This window comes from Meleagris gallopavo, chromosome 11 (genome assembly GCF_905368555.1).
Source record: "Meleagris gallopavo chromosome 11, MGAL_WU_HG_1.1, whole genome shotgun sequence".
NCBI classification, from domain to species: Eukaryota; Metazoa; Chordata; class Aves; order Galliformes; family Phasianidae; genus Meleagris; species Meleagris gallopavo.
In genome coordinates, this window is record NC_139414.1 from 17,104,865 (window position 1) to 17,125,116 (window position 20,252).

General features: G+C 44.4%; 1 protein-coding gene across 5 annotated transcripts in view; it reads right to left on the minus strand.

The window, feature by feature from the left end:
• The window catches only part of LOC100547178 (calcium-activated potassium channel subunit beta-2), a 113,797-nt gene that overhangs the window by 71,796 nt on the left and 21,749 nt on the right, over positions 1 to 20,252 (minus strand). Inside the window, exon 1 of one of the 5 annotated variants that reach the window (XM_085233120.1) lies at positions 4,833 to 5,277. The exons of 3 other annotated variants lie outside the window; for them this stretch is intronic. The gene's annotated coding sequence lies outside the window, so the exon portion shown is untranslated. Of the gene's footprint in view, positions 1 to 4,832; positions 5,278 to 20,252 lie in introns of those variants that run through there. One more of the 5 variants, XM_010716881.4, reaches the window with a different exon arrangement.

Below are 20,252 nucleotides of genomic sequence, written 5' to 3' on the forward strand. Positions count from 1 at the left end.
GTAAAGTACAGCCAAATATACTGGATGCTTTCTGCAATGCTTCTTTAAGGCAGCGATGTTATCCCAGCCCTCCTCTGGTACTGGGCCTTGGAGGCACAAAGGGCTGTGCCATGCAGGGACTCCTGCTGGGACAGTGACACTGGGAGATGGACCATGTTGGACTTACACAGAAACTCACTCACTCTGATCTCTGATCCAGACAGGGAGGTGAGGAAATGGGACAAATAGTCTTTTGTCTCCTCTGGTCTTCAAAATACTTCTGGTGGTGGTTGATTTAGGGCAACTCAGTGGCGTGCTAGCAAGAGAAATGCTGAATGTTCCCGAACAATAAAATGTCCAAGTACTTGGGGGTGGCTGGGGCTGGTCCTAGCTGCCAGATGCCCATCACATCCACTGCCTGGGGATGTAGTCATAACCCCCATTAGTGCTTTAGGGTCATCTAACATCGCCAGCTATTTTCCTTCTTTCTCCTGAAGGATACCTTCTCTGTTGCTTTTGTATCTCTCAGTTCCTTGGGGAGTTTGCAGGCAGGCCAGTGCCAAGGGGCCAGCAGGCAAGACTGAAGGTTTTAGTGAGGTTTTGGCCAAGCTCTCATGCAAATGGTTACCTAAAGAACTTGTGTGTTTACTGAAGTAGTTTTGAAAGACTGTTGAGTGCCTCAGAGCTGACAAGTTATGCCTGCAGAGCTGCAGAAATGGATGATAAACAAACAGTGGGGAACTTCCATTCACTAACAGCTATGTTGCTGCCTCTAAACTTTCTGGGATCTTGGCAGAAGATGCTATAGCTCCAGGATTGTTGCTGGGTGTCCCTGCAGAACTTGCCATGGGAACATCAGAGATGCAAATATGGCACCCAGCAATGAGGGCAGAACAAGCTGGGATTTCTCTGTTTTCTCTTTAAAAATGAACTACTGCTTTATAAATGGTCTATAGAAAACTATCTTGCCTGGAACAAGCACAGATATGGGCTAACCGTGGCCAATAGGTCAGCTTTATACTAAGAAAGCAAAAGCAGTATTTGAAGAGAGAGACATAGCAGGAGTTTTAGCACTATCCAAGAGGAGTTTTAAGTTGGGATTTCACCCCAGACATGAAATCAATTTTTTTGTAGCAAAGATCCTCTTTGTTTTCTTTGTTTTTGGTTTCCCTATTTCTTCTAGTTCTATTACTCTCCCCAAGCAGCACTAATCTGGCACTGTATGTGCCCTGACAACATAAATGCACAGGTACTGCCCACAGTGACTGTTGGTGCATGGCTTGTTTGCTGTGTGCTGTTCAAGCTTGTTTCTGCTTTTAAAACAAATAAGGATATGTAGGATCACTGAGGTTCAAAATTACTGAAAGGGTGGAAAGAGCCAACAAAATAGGGAGTCACACTGCTGGTTGTCTCAGTGCTGGTACAGCAGTCCTGACCATTCAGCAGGCACCTGGCTTGTTCTACATACAGTGGGGAAGTAGTTGAACTATACAAACACTTGATAAGAGACCTAAGGTTTCCTATTTGATAAAAGTATAGTACAAAATTAGTTCAAAAGGCAAATACATCTCTGTTCTATAACCTTCTCCTCATTTGTTTCTGAGTCAAAAGAGCTTGGTGTTTTGACAGCTGCTTTTTTTCTGTCTGAGAAAAACCACTTGACTGAAACTCTTCGCCCAACTGCTTTTCCCTGCTTTTCAGCCATACACCAGATGTTAGTTAGTTTCCTTTCTGTCTGCTGCTTCACAGCTCCTCCACATCTCCCTGGCATGCCGTCAGCGCCCTGCATGACAACACTGAGCCACGTCACCCCTGTCCCCGCAGTCAGCACCCGCAGGGGAGGACAGCTCCGGGTCCTGCCCTCGCCTGCGCTTGCTGCGATCAGGAACCTGGAGGTAATGACCTCCTCTCACCAGCTTCATCGCTAAAAATCGTTAGGGCATATTTACTTGTTCATGCTGTGCCAGACCCTGTCTCATAATGTTAACACTCCGCAAGCACTGCGAGAGAGTGGCCCATGCCGTGCGCAGTGGATGATGCTGACTGTTCCTTTTAGCAAAGCTGCAAGAATTCAAACATTTGCCATGAATATTCATATGTATCTGAAAGCTGTTAACCCGGCTCTCACATCTGCCTGGTGGGAGCCCTTCAGCACTTATGTGTTGCTTGTATGACTCCTCGCAAGACAGGAACTTTAAACCTGACTGCTCAGATAGTGATGGGAATCCAAGATGAAATTGTTCGCTTGGTTGTAAAATATGCAGTTCACTTGGTTAGTTAGTTACACAAATCATCTACCCGAGGAACGCCACATGACTAAAGTAGGCAACGCAGTATGAATTTGCAAGCATTTGCTGTTCCCAAAAGATCTGCCAGCCAAGTGTTATTCACTGATGAAATTCCCAAATAATATCAAATAAATAAATTAGAAAATTGCATGAGCTCCAGAGGCGATTCATAAAGCAGAAGGACAAGTGAGATTCATAGCATAAAGAACTCGTTCAGCTTTTGGAGAAAACGGTGAAATTGTTTCTCAGCACAGTGAATCAATCTGATGCAGGTTACTTCATTATCTGCTGTGCATTGGTGGAGCACAGGGAGCATGAAGAGATTTGGAGTTGCTTCTGACAGGCTCTCAAACCAATGGATATTTGCTACTGGCAGACGTTTTTGTAAGTGGCAAATTCATCTGGAATAGTTCTAAAAGCAGATTTAGTTTTGAATCATGGGATTTGCAATATACCTTATTTACAGTCGAAAACACCTGAAATATGAACCTACTCCTGCAACAAAAGTTTGCTTTGCATTTTCCCTTTTCTTGAACTCTACGTGCAGCCTCATTCCCTAAGCACCACCAGCTACATGTTCACTGGTACACTGTCTCACAGGTCTAGAACCACTGCCTATGATACAATGAGGCTGGGGATTGCCCAAGGCCCTGAAGGATGGAAAGTAAAAAAAGTAAAATTGCCAAAGCCTCTGGATAAAAGGCAGATGGAGAAGAAAAGATGGGTGCTTGACTTCTGCTTGCTCGTTTCTGACACAGGTTCAATATCTCTGCATAACATCTCTTTAAGCCATATTGCAAACTCCTGGGAACATTTTCTTGAGAGAAATTTTTCCCTATTATCATTTTGTACTACGTGGTAGTGTAGATAGCATAGGTTGAAATGATTTTTCCCCCAGTCTGTAATGCAAAGCAATGTGCTTGGCTGAAAAGTTGTTGCTTGGATGCTGAATATTTTTAAGTTGTATTTCTTAGGGGGAATTCTCATTGTTCCCAAGCCAATATTGCTTCCCTTTGGCACAAACTGTATTTGCTGTGACTGAAGGCATGTGGCACTTTTGTTGTTAAATTGTCATCGGTATATCATTTTCAAATGAGTGACACCATGACCCACATAAAGTTTGCTTGCTATAATCATTGAAATTCTCCTTAAATGGAATGTTTGTTAGGATGAGTAAATTCGGATTCCTCTGTGAGTCCCTACTACATTGGAATCCTTTTTTTTAATGAAGCTGTAATGAAAACACTCAATCTACCAGAATTCTCTAAGTTGTGAGCATTTAACAACAGCGTTGTAAAGTATGCCTGTAGACACCCACACTGAAGTAGGTTTAAAATGATATCACAGCCTTCATTTTTATACTTAGCAGAGTGAGCAGTACTATATCCCTTGCTGCAAGACATGACTCTCAGCTCCTTTAAGTGCATTTTTAATAGCTCCTGTGAGAAGCATTTCCGCAAGCAGAGCATTTTATTGTTGCTAAATACCTCTCACTCTGAAGTCTCTCTGCTGTTTGGGAATTTGAAACTTTAATGCGCAAGTAGAAACAATTCATCAGCCCAGGGAAAGTCACACTCACATCACACACCCCAAAAATACTGGTGCTGCATATGCACCTATATAAGGTTTTTGTTCATTAAGTTCCTGCTACTTATCCTGGTGATACACACAAATGCAAATACATAAACTTGCAGCCCAGCAATGAGCAGGGCCACACACAGACCTGTTCTGCTGTACAGACCTGACCCTGAGGTTTGGACATTTTTTGGTCTAGCAAAGCCAAACGAGCACATCGCTAAAAAGTCCACGAGGCTCCCAACTTTGCATATCTCCTCCAGGACTTCGGTTGAGACAAAACCAGCCTTGTCCAGAGGCTGTTCCTGTAACACTGCTGAGCATTTCTCCAGTCCCCAGCCCTGGCTGCAGCCCTTTGGGTACCCAGCAGAGCACTCATCACCTCTCTCCCCACACCGCTGTTTTATGGAGGGGGGTGGCAGGGATTGGCAGCAGCACAGCAGGGAGCCCTCCCTCCTGTCTGAAACTACAGTTCTCATCCAGCAAAACAATGTCAACAGTGCAGAGGAAGCTTTGATTACGCAAAATGGATGGACACGCTATGTTTTGTGGTTTCTTTTTTTGTAATAAGTTATAACCCAAGGAGTTCCTCACCGGAAAATCCAGCCCCTTTTCATTTTCCCCTTTCCAAATGACAGCAGTAGCACACCAGACACATTTTCCACGTTAACAGCAGCCTCCTCCAGCTGACAGGTCTGTCGCTTTCCCCTTCCCCTTTTATTTTAAGGCACCCTCCCCTCTCCACCCCAGAAGCGGTTCGGTAGGTGAGGGGCGAAGTGTTTCCCGCATGACCTCTATGCATTCCGCTCACGGGAGCGCACACGCAGCGGGAACGACTCTGGAGCCGCTTTGTCCCCGAGACATTTCTGCCAGAAACCCCAGTGTTGGCGGCACCGCTCCCCGCAGCCCGGCCCTCCCGGCCCCCACCTGGCTGCACAACCCGGAGCACCCAGCAGCAACAGCTCCCTTTGTCTCGCATGCAAATCCTACCTCCGACAGCTGTCACATCTTCCTCCGAGGCGAAGCCTAATTGTTAATAAACAGAGCTCCAGCCGTATCCTCCAAAGTGCCACCAGTTGTTAAGCGCTGTCATCGTCCCCTCCCGGTGCTCCAACCCCTTTGGACCATCGGTGTCACAACCCCTACTAACTCATAGCTGGGTGCTCCCCGCTCAAAATGTCTGAGATAGTTTGGAAGGACAATGGGAATGACAGGCACACTAGACAGCCATGCTTGAAATTAGTTATCTCCGGCGCACTTAAGGCTGTTTGCAGCGCTTTAAGGCATTGCTCTCGGGAGGGTTGCTTCACCCAGGCTGGGCACACTGCTCCTGCCGTGATTCAGTGCTGGGAGAGGGCGGCTGCTGGAAACGCAGCGATCGCTCTCACCCCACGCATCCCCCCGCGGCTTTTAAACCTCCCCGGGAGAGGAAATAGCTTCAGTCATCCTTAAACTCACTGAGGCTCTTGTGCCTGCGGAACTGGGCTTCACACATTGTTTGGAAACTAAGGGGAAAGCCGCTCCGGGGAAGGGAAGGACTGGAGCTCCTGAAACCGATGCAAGCAGCAAAATGAGGGCAGCAGCACCTGAGTGGGGCTGAGCTGGGAGGTGGGGAGCTGAGAGCTCTCGGAGCTCCGTGGGGCAGATGAAGCAGGAGGGGAGCAAGGGGATGTGGGGACTGTGCCAATGGCTGGAATTACATGGGACAGAAGCAGGCTGCGCTTCCCAAAAGATAAAATACCGTTTGCAGAGAGGGTCTTGCAATCTAAATTTGCAAGTTGACAGGATGCGGGATAGTGATGAACGGAAGAAACACAAACAGTGTTGTATTTGTGGTGTGTGGAAGAGGGGTTGTAGCAGGATGCTACTAGACTGCTGTTTTCAGTACATCTGCGTGCATCCCTAAATCCCAGGTCAGAAATATTACTGCCCTGCTGAGCTCTTTGCTCCTTGGCTGCTACTTCATAACCAGTCTGATGAGGACAGATCAAAACTCGTTGGATAACATCTGCCGTCAGTCCGGAGTTGCTGGTCCCAGTGTGGTCCCTAGTGGACAAAAGGAAAAGCCACCTCCAGCAGCAGTGGCACAGAGGCTGGAGGCAGCCTGAGGCATTTGGCACTCTGCTTCCCACTAGCACCTGCCTGACTTTTTGGTACCATTCAGTCCATGTCCCTAAGATTAAAACAAACGTACTGTGCACGGTGACAATTCCTGCTCTGTGATCATTTAAAGAAATCTTCCTCTGCCACCTATCCAGCATCTTCCTAAGCACTAAACTTACCCTTAAGGGAGAAGAAAGAGGGAAGGAAAGAAAAGTTCTCCTTGTCCTGAGCAATGCACACCTGTCTCACTTAGGGGCTCACTGTGCCATTGGTTTGTGAGTGGGATGGCACAGCAGTTCAAGAGCCATCAGACATTCCTGCTGGAATTGCACAGACCTGGGGGTTCTGACTTTGTTGGTGACCCTTGAGAGCTTTCAGTGCTGAAGTGGAGACAATTTTGTTTACTGGCAGGCTGTAGCAGCGGATCGTTGCCATCTATTTGCACTGTTCCCAGTCTGCGTATATGCAAGGTGGCTCATTAAGAATGGATGGCTCTCAGCTCCCCTCACGTGGTCAGTAAAGAACCCCTGGACTTCCCTGCCATGGTGATCCCAAAGGAGACCCTTTGTGATAATTTAAAGTCACTCTGACAACAGGTGCAACTGTCAGAGGAAGCTGTATATCAACGGCCATGGTCTGCAGCAAACCCTCTCTAGGAAAGCTTGCAAAGGAATTGCAACAATTTAAAAATGTTTCCGACTAATATGCATGTAGGAAACAACCAAGGAGAGGAAGAATTCAGGAGATTTGAAGTTTGCATGCTGATTTTAAGTCAAACAATATAACAAATGGAACAAATAATGCATAATTTCATTATGAGTCATCCTAATTATAACAAGAATTTGATAGAAATGTAACTAGGAAGTGTAACTCTCTGTTACACGTTTCTAATTGCACAAGGGAAGTACACAATACAATTAGAGCTGCAGGTTACACATACAATAACCTTTTCTCCTCCTGTGGTGATAAATTCTCTAGGAATATTACAAATTTGTTTTGAAATTGCATACCTATCAGACAGCACTCTTTCTACTCACTTGCTGCGTGCTTTTCAAAACATGTCTGCATTTGAAACAGCAGCAGGGAGACTTGTTAATCCATAGGTACTTGGTGTGAGCCACGTGCTGAAGACATTGGAGCAATGATGATGGCTCTTCCATGCTGGGTCAGCACAGTGTTAGACTGGCAGGCTGCAGATGCAACATGCACAGCAGGTAACACTGTGCATTAAGAATGTATAATTACAGCATAAATGAATCATAGAATCATTAAGATTGGAAAAGACTCCTAAGATCATCTAGTCCAATGGTTTGTCTATTACCAGTACTGCCCACTGACCAAGTACCTCAGTGCTATGTCTCCATGTTTCTTGATCACCTCCAGGGATGGTGACTCCACCGCTCCCTTAGGCAGCCTATGCCATACCTCACCACTCTTTCAGAGAATAAATCTTTCGTAATATCCAACCTGAACTTTCTCTAGTGCAACTTAAGCCCATTACTCCTCATCCTATCACTAGTTACCCGGGAAAAGAGGTTAACATCCAATTTGCTATAACCTCCTTTCAGAGAGTTTTAGACAGTAAAGTTAGTTTTAGCCAGAGTAATACTTTAAAAGAGGCCAAGTTCTGTCATGCACATCCAGATACTCTTGGGCTTCATGGAGCCTGAAGTCAGAACTGAGCTTTGCTGATGGCAAATATTCCATAGAAAGGGTGAGTCCAACATGGGGGAAGATAAAATCCCCATGTTGATCTTGGCTACACATTTTAATCCCACCGCTGGCTTTTTGATGAATTTGAAGAATTACTAAGAAAGTCATTTGATGTCAGTGCCTTCATTTACACCTCTAGCTGCTCTCCATTCTCTTTCCTGTGGTGCAGTAGTCAACACCTGTGTCTGCTGCAGCTTTAGAGTGCACACACTCAGCCAGGCTGCCGGGTGACTGGTCGTAATGTACAGCACTAGCACATAGCCAGAAATGTTTCCTGATGGCGAATTGCAGTCCTGTGTTTGGCCCCAGTCCTGCAGTCTCTGTTGTGCTGAGCATCACAGACAGCCAGGTGTCCTGCTGCTCTGTCCATTAACTGAGTTACCTTTCACAAGTGGTTAATCACTTCCACATGCTGCTTGATTGTCCCCTTTCCATGCCGACTGGCTCTTTCTCACATTGCTCTTTTTGAGCCTCTCGCCTCGGAGAAAATGAGTACATCTGGAGCACTGTTAAATGACCCAGAAGTCTCTGCCTTGCAGGCTGACACTATTTGATGCAAATAGATGGCTTCTTGCTGTGAAAATCTCCTCGGTTGACAATCCATTGGGTACTTCTGATGATAGTTATCTGAGGAGTTAAAGCACGGGCTCCTCTCTCTGCATATCGACGCTCTCATTCTCACCCAACTGCAGGTATTAAATCCTTCCCGCGTAGTTTCGGAGGAGGCCTTCCTCCTCCCCATTTGTTCGACAGCTGCTGGTGCACGTTGCTGCTTCTCTTTGCCTTCAGCTTTTGCCATCTGCCATCATTAAGTTGCCCAGGTGTCGGAAATCTTCTTGCTCTTCTCTTGTAAACATTATTCTCCCTTCTCCTTCAGTAACTCAGCCTTCATTTATGTAAAGGCTGATAGATCAGGCTAGCTGTTCACAAACATCTGCTACATTTTGTACTTTACGGGGGTGGATGGGGAACAGAGGATGTATACTTGCTGGTAAAAATAAAGGCAGCTTAACCCTTCCATCACTTTCTGTCTCCAAGAGCTTGCTGCCTTCCTGTGCTTCCAGGTTAATATTTACCAGTTGCATGTTACACTAATCAAATATACCATAAGGCACAGCTAATTTTCAGAAACGTCAAAGCATTCACATGTTGTAATAATGTCTATAGCCATCAATGGTACTGAGGAACAGCAGAGATGGGAAATGTCCGAGACAGCTATCAGCAAAGACATCAGAATAATCCTTTTCCCCTCTCCTGCTGGTGCAAACAGGGGCTTCGCTATTTTTTCTGCTCAGATACAAGTCAGGCATCCTTTTATGATTACCCGGAGGGGACATTCAGACTCGAACAGCATCTTTCACAATGGCGGGTAGTGTAAACTATTGAATTCCTTTGGCAGAGATGATGAAATAAAATGATTTCTGGTGTGCCCAATCCTCCTCAGTAAATCACTGAAGATTGACTGTGAGTTTGAGCAGCAACAAAACAGAATCCAACAAAACAGGCTGCTTGCACAATGCTGCTTGCTGGGCCCAGTGGATGTTTACTGCTTAAAGGGCAGTAAAATATGTATCTGAGGATGCACACTCAGTTGCTGGGGCCAGTATCCAAGGTGCGTGGAGAGTAATTCCAGCAGAATTTCATGCTCTGGTGATTTTACTCTGCTCTGTTTGGGGCTCAGCAGCAGTGCTCTCAGAGCCTGATTTTGTGTGCAGCCATTGGGCAGGGATGCTTTCCTGCTCTGAACAGTTCTGCTGAGCAGCAATTGCTGCCTGCTGCTTTCCCATTTGTTAAGCAATGGATTACTGCTCAAACATTTGCAGCACATGTTGGCCTAAGCTCTGCGTGCAATTCTCCCAATTTACTCCTCTCCTGGAATGCCATGATCAGAGGGGTTTCTTCTTTGTTCAGTTATTTCCAGAAGCAGTGTCCCAATCATCTCTGCTGTGATTTCCATGCTTTGTGATGGGTAACTCGTTGTGTTATTCACCTTCCACTGAAAAAAACAAATAGGCCACTTAGATGCTCTCTGATTTTATATATAGCGTCTAGCTGATTCTTTTCCACTTCGTGCTGGCTTTCTCTATCCACATTATCCTATTCCTACAGTAATTTTACTTCTCCAGCAACTTCATCAAAATATTGCTCAAGAATTGATCCCTCGCCCTTTTTTTCTACCCCCTGCAAATCATTTGCTATGCAATGCTCTCCTTTCTTCGGGATTCAAGTATCTCCTTTAATCTATTCTTGCTTTTATTCTTTATTCAGCTACTGCTTTGCTTTGGTGGAATAGTCATTTCTCTGATGAAGCTCATGCTTCTATTTTCATTCTCTCTCTTTTTGAAAGGTCTTTTGCATCAGCGAAATGTTTCTGTTCTAGTGCCTTTGATGACTTGGTGCTGTGTGCTCAGCTCTGCACTCCAGGTACTAAGGATCAAGTCGTGGAGAGAAGATGCAATGCAGGAGGGAAAGTGACTGTTGTGTTGAATGAGGCCATTTTTATTGAAACAGTGATGTGGTGTGGGGTCGGAGGGGTAAATGCCCTGGGAGCTGGGAGCTGTACTGTGGAGGGGCTGTTTTGTAGTGCCATGCCTCAGCTTCCCAATCTGTAAGGCAGAAATAATGGCACTGCTCTGCTTAATAAAGTGCTTTTTGAGCTTTGGCTAAAAACTAAAACGTATGTGGATATGTAGATATCAAAAATTCTCCAAGGGTCCAAAACTCTCAGTGGTCCTCTATAAACCAGGAGTGACTAGTGGGATTTCACTGTGCTTACTGCAGTAGAGTCATTACAGATTTATACCACTGGGGTCAATGTTCGGTCTGAAATGTGTATCTCCAAAGATATATGGGCTGTATATGAAGTTATTTCCCATATGTGAAAAACTTACTGCGCCTGCACAGAGCTGCCTCATATTCCCTGCCATCACAACTGCTGAGGACATGGGATGAACTTGGATGGATAAAAGACTTGGTCAAAAAAAAAAAAAAAAGGTGTTTGGGAACCAAACTGATGCTTTCTAAGAGAAAATGTAGAATGATAAAGCTTTGCCTTTATCACAGGCCAGAGGGGTACTCCTTTGGCATAAACACACTTTTTCCATTGACAAAAGAAATCTGTGCTTTTCATCCTCACTGATAGGTTTTTCAATCTTGCGTATAAAATATTAATGTATCATCAAAGGCTGCAGTGAAGAGGACTCCAGAGGAATTTAGCCAGTGAGTTATCTCAGTTTTTAATTACCTAACACTATTTGTTTACATCTGCTTCAAATTATTTTGCACTCATTATGCCTATTGAGGTAATGTTTCATCATTTCTCTACTTAGGTAATATTAAAAACAGAACAAAGTAAAAGGAACAACTTGTCCATCAATTCACCCGTAACCTGACCTTTCCTCTGCTCTGGGAAGTTTTGAGATTCTCTAAATTCTTGTGTCTGTACTTGCTCTATTTTGGGACTCTTACAAATAACCTTGGTAGGCAAAGAAGACACTCTGCGAGCTGTGGAACATGTCCCTGCTGTTGTGAGGGGCTAACTGCCTAAAATATACATTGCCTCTGGATTCATCTGACAGGACCCAAGTCCTATGCTTCTATTGCAGGGCTCCCAGCCTGAGCCCACAGCCTCTGCCTATGTCTTAGTGGAGAGACAATAGAAACAATTTGAAAAACAGGCCCAGAAAGTTTTACTCCCTCAAATAATGCTCAGTGGCAGTGAAAGCAGCCAGATGTCATAGGATTTCCTTTAGTTAGCTTTCATGCTTATATTTCTAGTAACCCTTGATGCAGCAAACCAATGTGAAAACAGAATGTGGCCATGCCTAACCTGGGATAATGTGAGGATCGTTGACCCGGCGCCAATAGGTGCTACTGAACTTGCAGTAAGTGATGCTTTTCCCATACACCAAGATGAGGAACACAGTTTTGAGTCCCAGCACTGAAGATATGCTTATTCTTCCCTCTTTCACAAATAAATCAACCACAGGTATTAATTGTTCTGGACAGCTCAGTCCTTTCAGGATTTCCTGCCAGGCACTGCACTGTTGTGTCAAGAGCAAACACTGAACAAAAAGACACTGTCCACAATTACTGATACACTTTATTTCAGTAGCCCCTTGGTATTTTAGCTACTGGAACATTCCTTGGCCCATATGAAAAGTTTGAGATACTCTGACGATATTTCATGTTGTTAATTTTAATATAGCCATCTTTAATGAAATAAAGGAACAAGATTCTACATCTAAATATTTGGTATGATATATATGTGACATATTCTCTGCTCTAGTTCCTGACTCTAGATGGACAAACATTTTACTCTTAAAAACTTAAAACCCAAAGTGGGATTTTGCTCCAGAGATCTTTCATTCATTTTATGACTCTCAATAATGTTTGAGTACGATGGGAGAGCCACCTAAATGTATGTCTCAGCTCCTTTGCTGTCGGGCAATACAGTTTTACAAAGGAATTCTTTAACTTTCCTGAAGCTCTTCTGATTTCAGTGGGCTGACAGGAATATAAACGAGAAGGAAATTTCCCCCTTTGCTGGCATCTGAATTGGATTAATTTTGACAAGATCTTCTTTTTATCCAGCAAAATCAGATTTGCTAAAATTTCCTTTCTAGATTCATAAAAATGTTTTGTGAAACATTTAAAATTAAGTGTGGTTTTTCTCTGCAGTTGGGTTCAAATATAGCTGAACTTTTGGCTGGACTCTGGTATTCTTTCAGGGTCTGTCTTTGTTAATAACCATATTTCAGTTTCATTACTTTCTCTAATTCCAGCCACTGACCATTCATTTCTTTTTTGTAATAGGAGCAGGAGGTTAATTGTCCATGCAAGGCTGTTTGAAACAATCCTAGTGCAGCTGGAGTGAAATGCCCTCATTTTTCTTAATTTTCATTAACTCATCAACTTTACTGTTTGCATGTAGCACAAACAAGTAGTAAAATGCCATATTGCATTCCTGTACGACACGGCTTGGAGGTCTGCCTCATGAGTGACTGAAATGGCCTGAGTGCCCCTGCATCCTGCCCTGGGTGCCGAAAATGAGGATTTGAATAACTTGCTGACATAAAATCAGCACACGGGCACCTATCAGGTCCACAAATCTATGTCCTTTTCTAGGAGTTACCAAAGAAAATAGAGCTGCTTAAGAATTAGATCCCCAGCCAGAAAGCTGTGGATACCTAACAGCCTGTTAGCTGCACCACCCAGAAGTCTTTGGAGCAAACCCAAGTAAAACACATGTAAAATTCTCCAATTTATTTTCATTTCTAATCATCCGCTTCTGGGTACAATTCTCTGATATGTTTTAGGGAACAGATTCCCTCATCGCCATGGGAAGGTATATTGTATTTTGTTTCCACTGGTCGTGTGGAAATACAGGTCTTACATTGGTTTTCTAGAACTTTGTTTGTTTCTTACACCCTGATTCTGTACTTCGGCACTGCAAAAGCCCGACTGTAAACCGCTTTTGAAGTAACAAATGTAGAACACTCCAAACATTTAAAAAAAAGAAAGCCACCAGCAAAGTACGTAATAGAGGTTAGCTGCTTTTTTGATCTGTCTTTGCTGGAGTCAATATGTAGGGAATCTATCTCCAGACAGGGCTTGGATCCCACTACCATTCTGTATAATACCTGCTTTGCATGTTATGAGAGAAATGTATGATCAATATGACTAAAGGCTTGTTTGTCTGACCTCAGTGTTATAAAAATCTTTACGAAAGAAAACGACTGATTTTGATGGAACGAATGCAACGTAGGTTTAGCAAAGGCATATTGGATCACATTAATTTGATTCTTTTGTTTGATAAGATAATTTATTTTCTTGATAAAAGAGTGCAGTAGATTCAATCTCTCTGGACTTCTATCTAATCTCTCTGGACTTCAGTACATGACATAGTGAAAAGCTTGGTCAAACTGGAGGGAACAGAGATTAGTGGAATTGTGCTGAAAGTCACTGATGGCTCAGGGAAAATATAGAATGGATTGGGGAAAGTTTGGGATGCAGTGGCTGCCCCTGGACTCTTTTAGAGTTGCTGTGAGAGGTTGATGGCATTTATGATTCTCACGGGAGTTTATATTCCTCATGGGAATCACATCATGCATTACTGATGTGAAATCCAGCACTGAGAGTTGCTGAACCAGGGCTGAAGAGGCCTCACGTGGAGTAGCAGGCAGTCCTGGCACACTCATTCAGAAAAGGTGTGCTAAAGTAGGATCAGCTGCAGAGAAATGCAGCAGGCGCAGCCTTTATCTGGCATGGAGTGATGTGATTGCTGTCTATAAATGTAAAGTTAACACTGGAGAGTGAGGAGAGAGATTTAAACTGAAGGCCAGCTTTGGCACAGGAACAAATAGGTATAAATGGGTCATGGATATACTTAGGAGGTGGAAATTCTGAGGTTTCCAGACATCAGAAGAATGAGGCACCAGATCAGTTCTTTTGAAAAAGAAGTGGAGGTAAAAACAAACTAGCTTCGAGACAGCTTCACTGCTGGTTGAAAGAGATCTTGTGACATGGTGACTTGTGACTGGGTTCAGTGACGCAGAACCCCCTCCCAGTCTGCTGCTTTTCTCATCCTGCCATGAGGGCTTCTGATTCACAGCAATTCTGAGAAACCCTGCAGGGCAGGGGCTGAGGAGAACTCGAAGGAGGGCTCGGAGGAGAAACTTTGCCCCTGTCTGTGGTGCAAAATTACCAACTGAAGGCCAGCTCTGTGAGTCCATGTGAGAATATCCCCAGTGTGCACATCTGTGAGTGTCAGCATCTTTCTGTCCCCTGGATGAAGGCTTGCTCAATGCAGGGTACTCCAGCCAGGCAGCTTGGCTGCACTCCTGCTCCTGCCCCACAGGAAAAAAAGGAGTCAGGCTTCCTTGCAGCTGAAAGATTCATGACCTGTGCCCAGAATTTTTATCTAAATCCTGAAAATAGAACTGGTCTGAGCTTCAACTCTCAAGCAAACAGCAGCAGCAGAAGGTGGAGCAGTGGCAGTCCTTCCCCCTTCTTGTTCCTTGGGCTCTTGCTAAGTGACCTCCAGCTGCTGCTGCTCCTGCTGCTCTGGTTTGGGAGCAGCACTGAGCCAGGCAGCATCACGGAGCTGTGGCACCTGCAGAAGATACACACTGCTGCAGATGGCTGCTGCTCTGCTGCAGTGCTGTTTGCAGGCCAGTGCTCTCAGGGTACGTAGGCACAGCCTCCTGTGCACCCAACCCTGCATGGCTATGGCTTGTGTGGTTGCAGCCTCCTGCAGATTGCACCACTATGGCACAAGGATGCAAAGAGCACTCAGGGCAGAGCTGATGCTCTGCACATCTCGGGGCTTGGCACTTCAACCAAGCTTGCTCATGTCTGCTGCAAAAAGTCTTAGCTCCATGTCACAACGATGCATCCCAAAGGGTAGCAGGGCTACAGCAGAGTAACAGAAGCCTTATGGAGCACAGTGAAAAGTTCTCCTTCTGCTGGCACAAAGTAGATGTCTCCTTAGCTCATGTAAGAAAGGCGAGCTGAGCAACAGCATGGTTGAGATGCCATGTACTCATGAAAGTACCTCTTGACACACTTTCTTAAGAGTGACTGAAGCAACAAGGATGCCACTCAAATACTTGTTCTTATCCAAGCAAGCGTGTTTTCAACTCATGCCCCAGCAGGTCCTGTCTTCGGGGCATAAAGGTACTCACAGAGTCCATCAAATTGCTGTCATAATTAAGTTAGGAAGGAAAGGGAACTGACTGTTCCTGGAAGTGTCTGTATGCTTTCTTTTAACAAGTTCAAGCCATGCGGTATACTGTGCAGTATCCAAGCAGCCTGAATGTCTGAAATGGAAATAAAAGTGGGCAAGTTAGAGTCCAGGTACTATCAGCGCTTGAGAAGTACCTGGCACTTCAGGAGAGCAAGCACTTGAATTTGGGAAGCTTCTGTGTGTCACAGGTTAAAGATGGAAAATAAGCCTAGTTTTGTGATCACTGCAGAAAATACAGTTTCTGAGAGGTGAAGATCTTGTGTCAAGTATCCCTTCCTTAGGTGCTGGGTGACACCTACGAGTGCTTCTCCAGCAGAGAGAGCAACACAGAATCGCTCCTATGGTCCTTTGTCAGTGACAGCGCAGCTTCTCTTTTTTCAGAGGAACTGAAAAAATTGTGTCAAAGAAAGGGCACAAATCTTGCCTTTTGACAAAAAATAGCAGATAGAAGAATGAAAAAGACCCAGAAGACAGAAACTGGGTACTTAAAAGTAGGAAAAAAAAAAAGACCCAGGCCCATTTTTCAGCATGAATAACTTCAGGCTCATATTTTCAGGCACTTTCTACATGAGATCCAAGAGCTCAGGGCATCAAAGGTGCAACACTGGGTCTGCAATCATCATCCCAGTACAGATGTCTTGGGGTGATCCTGCACCCCTGGGTTATGGAAGGAAAAAAACCTGTTCTCCTGACTCTACTGCAAGCTTTCTTCCAAGAAAGAGCTGCTCTAGAGAAAGAAAACACTTCAGAAATTGATCGTTAATTGTTCACGGATATTGGGAACACCGTTTGGGATTACTCTGGTGATAGAGGATTCATTGCCATCTTTTGTCATTGTGTAAAATGTGTGAACGTGGACACCGACATTTTTGCTTGGCTTGGCCTCAAGGAGACTGTAGGTAAAAGAGGAATTGGCAGTCACTGTTTCTGCAGTCACCGATTGTTCTGTTGACTTACTGAGCAAAACTTTTTTTCTAGTGTTTCAGTTTGCTTATTTGTATAGCAAATATTTTTCTGTTGCTGAAGATATTTGTAAAGCCAGGCAGTGTCTGTGGAGTGCTTGAGATCCCCAGCAGTCCAGAATTACCCTACTCCACTAGAGTGGGCAGGGGGTGCTGCTCAAACCCAAGGTCATGTTGACCTTGGCTGCTGGACGTGACTGAGCTGCCTTCTTTGTTGCTGTTAAAAGTAGATGCAATGAAAACAGTTCACTCTCTTTTGCTGTTTTGGCAGATTATCTTTTACTGTGAGAGCTTGCTTCAAGTCAAATGGTCAAATTGTAAAAGGTTTCTGTCCATCTGGTAGATGCCTCAGAATGAGAGGAAGCCAGCAAAGATGACACCACAGCATATATCAGCTGCCTGAACTCAGCTATTACAGAAGACTTTTCCCATCACCTCATCTGAGTATTAAATAGCTGAGGAGTAATTATGTCTAATATTTCCTGATCTCCTCCCTCTTTGCACATGGTAGGCTGTTCTGTTTCTGAAACACTGGCCTCATGTTCATGGCATTTGGCCTGCAGCAATGAGGTTGAGTCCAGCCCCAGAACGTCTAAAACATTTTCTTCTAATAGATTGCTCACCGTAAGCTAGAAATGCGTCACACACCAGCCAGTTATTTCCACATCATAAACTCCTAATGCTTCTTCAGACTGATGGGGTTTCATATTTGCTAAGTCCTGGAAATATGCCAAATATTCTTCCATGCATGATCCTTCTTTTATTTTAGCCACTGCTGAGCTAATTGTTGGGTATTTCTGGTGCTTGAAAGCTCCTCCATTTGTTTCTGAGAATTAGCTTAAAGCATCGTCCGCTCTCAGCTTAGCAGCACCCAGCATAGCAGGGACAGGAAACAGTTGTGCTGCGATGTCACATCTCAGCAAGGCCAGCAGGTTTGCATTGTGGACATTCTCAGGGCTTCAGGGAATTCCTGGGGCTGTGAGCTAAGCTGCCCTCACGTCCAGTAGCCCGCTTGGTGTACTTCCAAATATTTTCTTGGAGCTCTGTGTGCTGCTGTTTCTCTTCTTCCACGTCTCTTCCTTTTTTCCTCCTCTGCTTGCCTTCCCCACCTAAAACCAAGTTAAGTAGCCTGGCTGGGAATTTTGAATTATCAGTGTTTGCTGGAAGAAGAGGTGCTTGAGAGGGTGGTTAGAAAGTGTGGGCAGTGAGTACAGATTTTTTTCAGTGATGGCTTGACTTCTGTCCTCAGATCTCCGGTGTTCCTGCTGGGATGCAATTGATTTCTGTTCCCAAGAACCAAAATTCAACTCTAGTTCATTAATCGCTTTGCAACCTGGTTTCTTATGGTCTTACCCACGTTTTACCTTCCACAAGCTGTCCCACCTTTGAAGCACTTCCTCCACTCACTTCTCCCTTTAATATACATTTAATATATGGCAACATTTCAGTACCTGTTAGCAGAATTTTCTTTTTTCCCCACCTACTCCAAGCCTGATGTGCTTTCCAGAGTCTCCTGCTAATCAACACTGGTTAAGACTGTGCCAACTTGCCAGCAACAAACCCTTCTTTATTTTTTTTCGTGTGTTTACAAAGCTTCAAGCATAACAATCTGCCTCAGTCCTGAAGCTTGGCAGACAGCATCTCAGGCTGAGAGCAAGTATCTTTGCCAGCTTAAAAACAAAGATAATGCATTTGGCCATTTATCAGTAATGAAAGGTAATCACTGATGTGATGCAAGAGTTTATGAGTTTATTTAACTAAAAATGAGTTTAACTTTGCACAAGAATTTTGCAAGGGACTCACACTCAGCATCGCTTTATTGCAGTGTTTTAAATCCCTCCTCCTTCTTTTTTTAAGGTTAATGCAGTTACATTCACACAAAGGTAAGAATGCATGTATTCTGCTACAGTGTACTTTGTTCTCCAGAAGCTAGGTGTTAATTACATTCACAGACTTGCTTGCATATGCACATGCATGCAAATACACGCGGGCGCATGCACGCCTGGTTTGTTTTCTCTTTGCCCTTTCTAAAAGCTCTGACCTTGTACCAACTCTTCTCCTGGTGCTACAGGAACGGCTCCTTCCAGCTCTGCAGAGCTGCTCTCCACAAACAAAAGATTTCTCTCCTCAGTGCATGGCACAAAGTACCTGCAAGCCTCCACTCCTGCATCCTGGCTGCCTGGGCTGACAACAGCCCTCACTGTAGACAGAGAGCCCTTCAAATGTCAGCTCCCCTAGGGAATACATATCAAAGGATGGCAATAATAGTAATACATTCCATTTCTACCACACTTCTCATCACAGGGCAGCAAAGCATTTGATCAGTGCTGGCTTCTGACTACAGGCTTGGAAATTAACTGCAGAAGAAGGGTGTGCTGGCATCTTAAAGCCTAAAAGAAAATATTTTGACTTGACTGCAAACATCACCTTAATGCATGCTGTGGCCATGGCCAGAGGCAGGACGGGAGCTCTGGACATGGCAGGCATGAGAGTGTGGAAGGAAGGAAGGAGGGAAAGAAGAAAGGAAGAAGGAGCAAGGCAGCTGCAGTGATGAGATCCTGCTTTTACTGCGTTCTGAATGTGTGAGTCAAACTGGTTCAGCTGAAAGCATTCGTAACTCACAGCAAGCTGTGTAAATCACTGTAAACAAAAGCCAGCAAATCCCCTCCACGCTACCTGTGTACCTGCTGATGTATATTCTTACAGCATCCCTACTTACACAACAGTGTAAAGATGGGCCAAATCTCACACCTTAAGATAGATGAAACCTCTAAACATTTTATGATGTCTAGAAAATAGATTAAACAATGCAGTAAGTTTACCATGACTCATAATGCACAACAATTAATAACAGGAGCACAGTTACTGCCCAAATCCCTATAAGCACAAAACAAAAGCCTTCCTGTAATAAACACAGCATCGTGCTATACTGCTTAATTCCACCCCAAAACAATTCAAATCCCCTCTGCCACCGGAGGGCTTTGCAGTCATCAGAAATCCAATAGATGAAACCAAAAAGGCATGGCAGAACCGAGACTGTCCAAATTAAATCCCGAGTTTCTCTGTAAATCCATAAACAGAACATAAAAATCATTAATTTATCTCCTGTCTTCACATCCTCCTGACAACTTTGTATCCTAATGTATTACTGGTGGCTTTTCCCAGCAGCTGGTGACAGTCAGAAGAAAATCAGAAAAGAAAGGGCTTGTGGCTACCAGCACAGACCTGGGCATCACGCATCCTATACCCTCATGGTCAAAATACTTAACCTTTTTATGCCCCATCTCCCTCTCTGTCCTGGATAACAACTGCTGATTTACTTCACAGGGCTTTGTGAAGCTCCATTTGTCAGTGCCTGTGATGTATTATTTATTGTCAAAGCCATAAACAGTCGCATCCTGAAGATGCTAAGCACATCAGCTGCATTTTGATTTCTGCCAAAACCTGTTTCATTTAGGACAAACCCTTTCTTCTCCTTCACTACTGTAGTAGTGTTTTATTAAATGACGATCAAATTTAATAAACTAATCTGCATGTTTGGAGCCACAAAGTCAGCTCCCAATTAGAGACCTGCTCTAATAGGGGAAGTTCCAGGGAAAGCCTTCGGATCTGCGATGCAGTGGTGGCAAAAAGCTTTCCCAGTTTGGAGGACCCTTTGGAAAATGCTTGCAATGGGTGTCCTGCAGGGTGTCTCCAGCAAGGCGTTACCTGTGTCTGAAGGACAGCTTCTAGGGTGTGTCCTGCACAGATGCTTAAAGAGCAGCAGGATAAGCGTGTGAGGAAGGAGCTGAACAGAGCCCAGAAGAAGCATGGATCTCTCAATTAATTCTACAAAGGGTAAATGTGTAGAAAATATGAAAGTATATTTTCTACGAATCTTGGTGA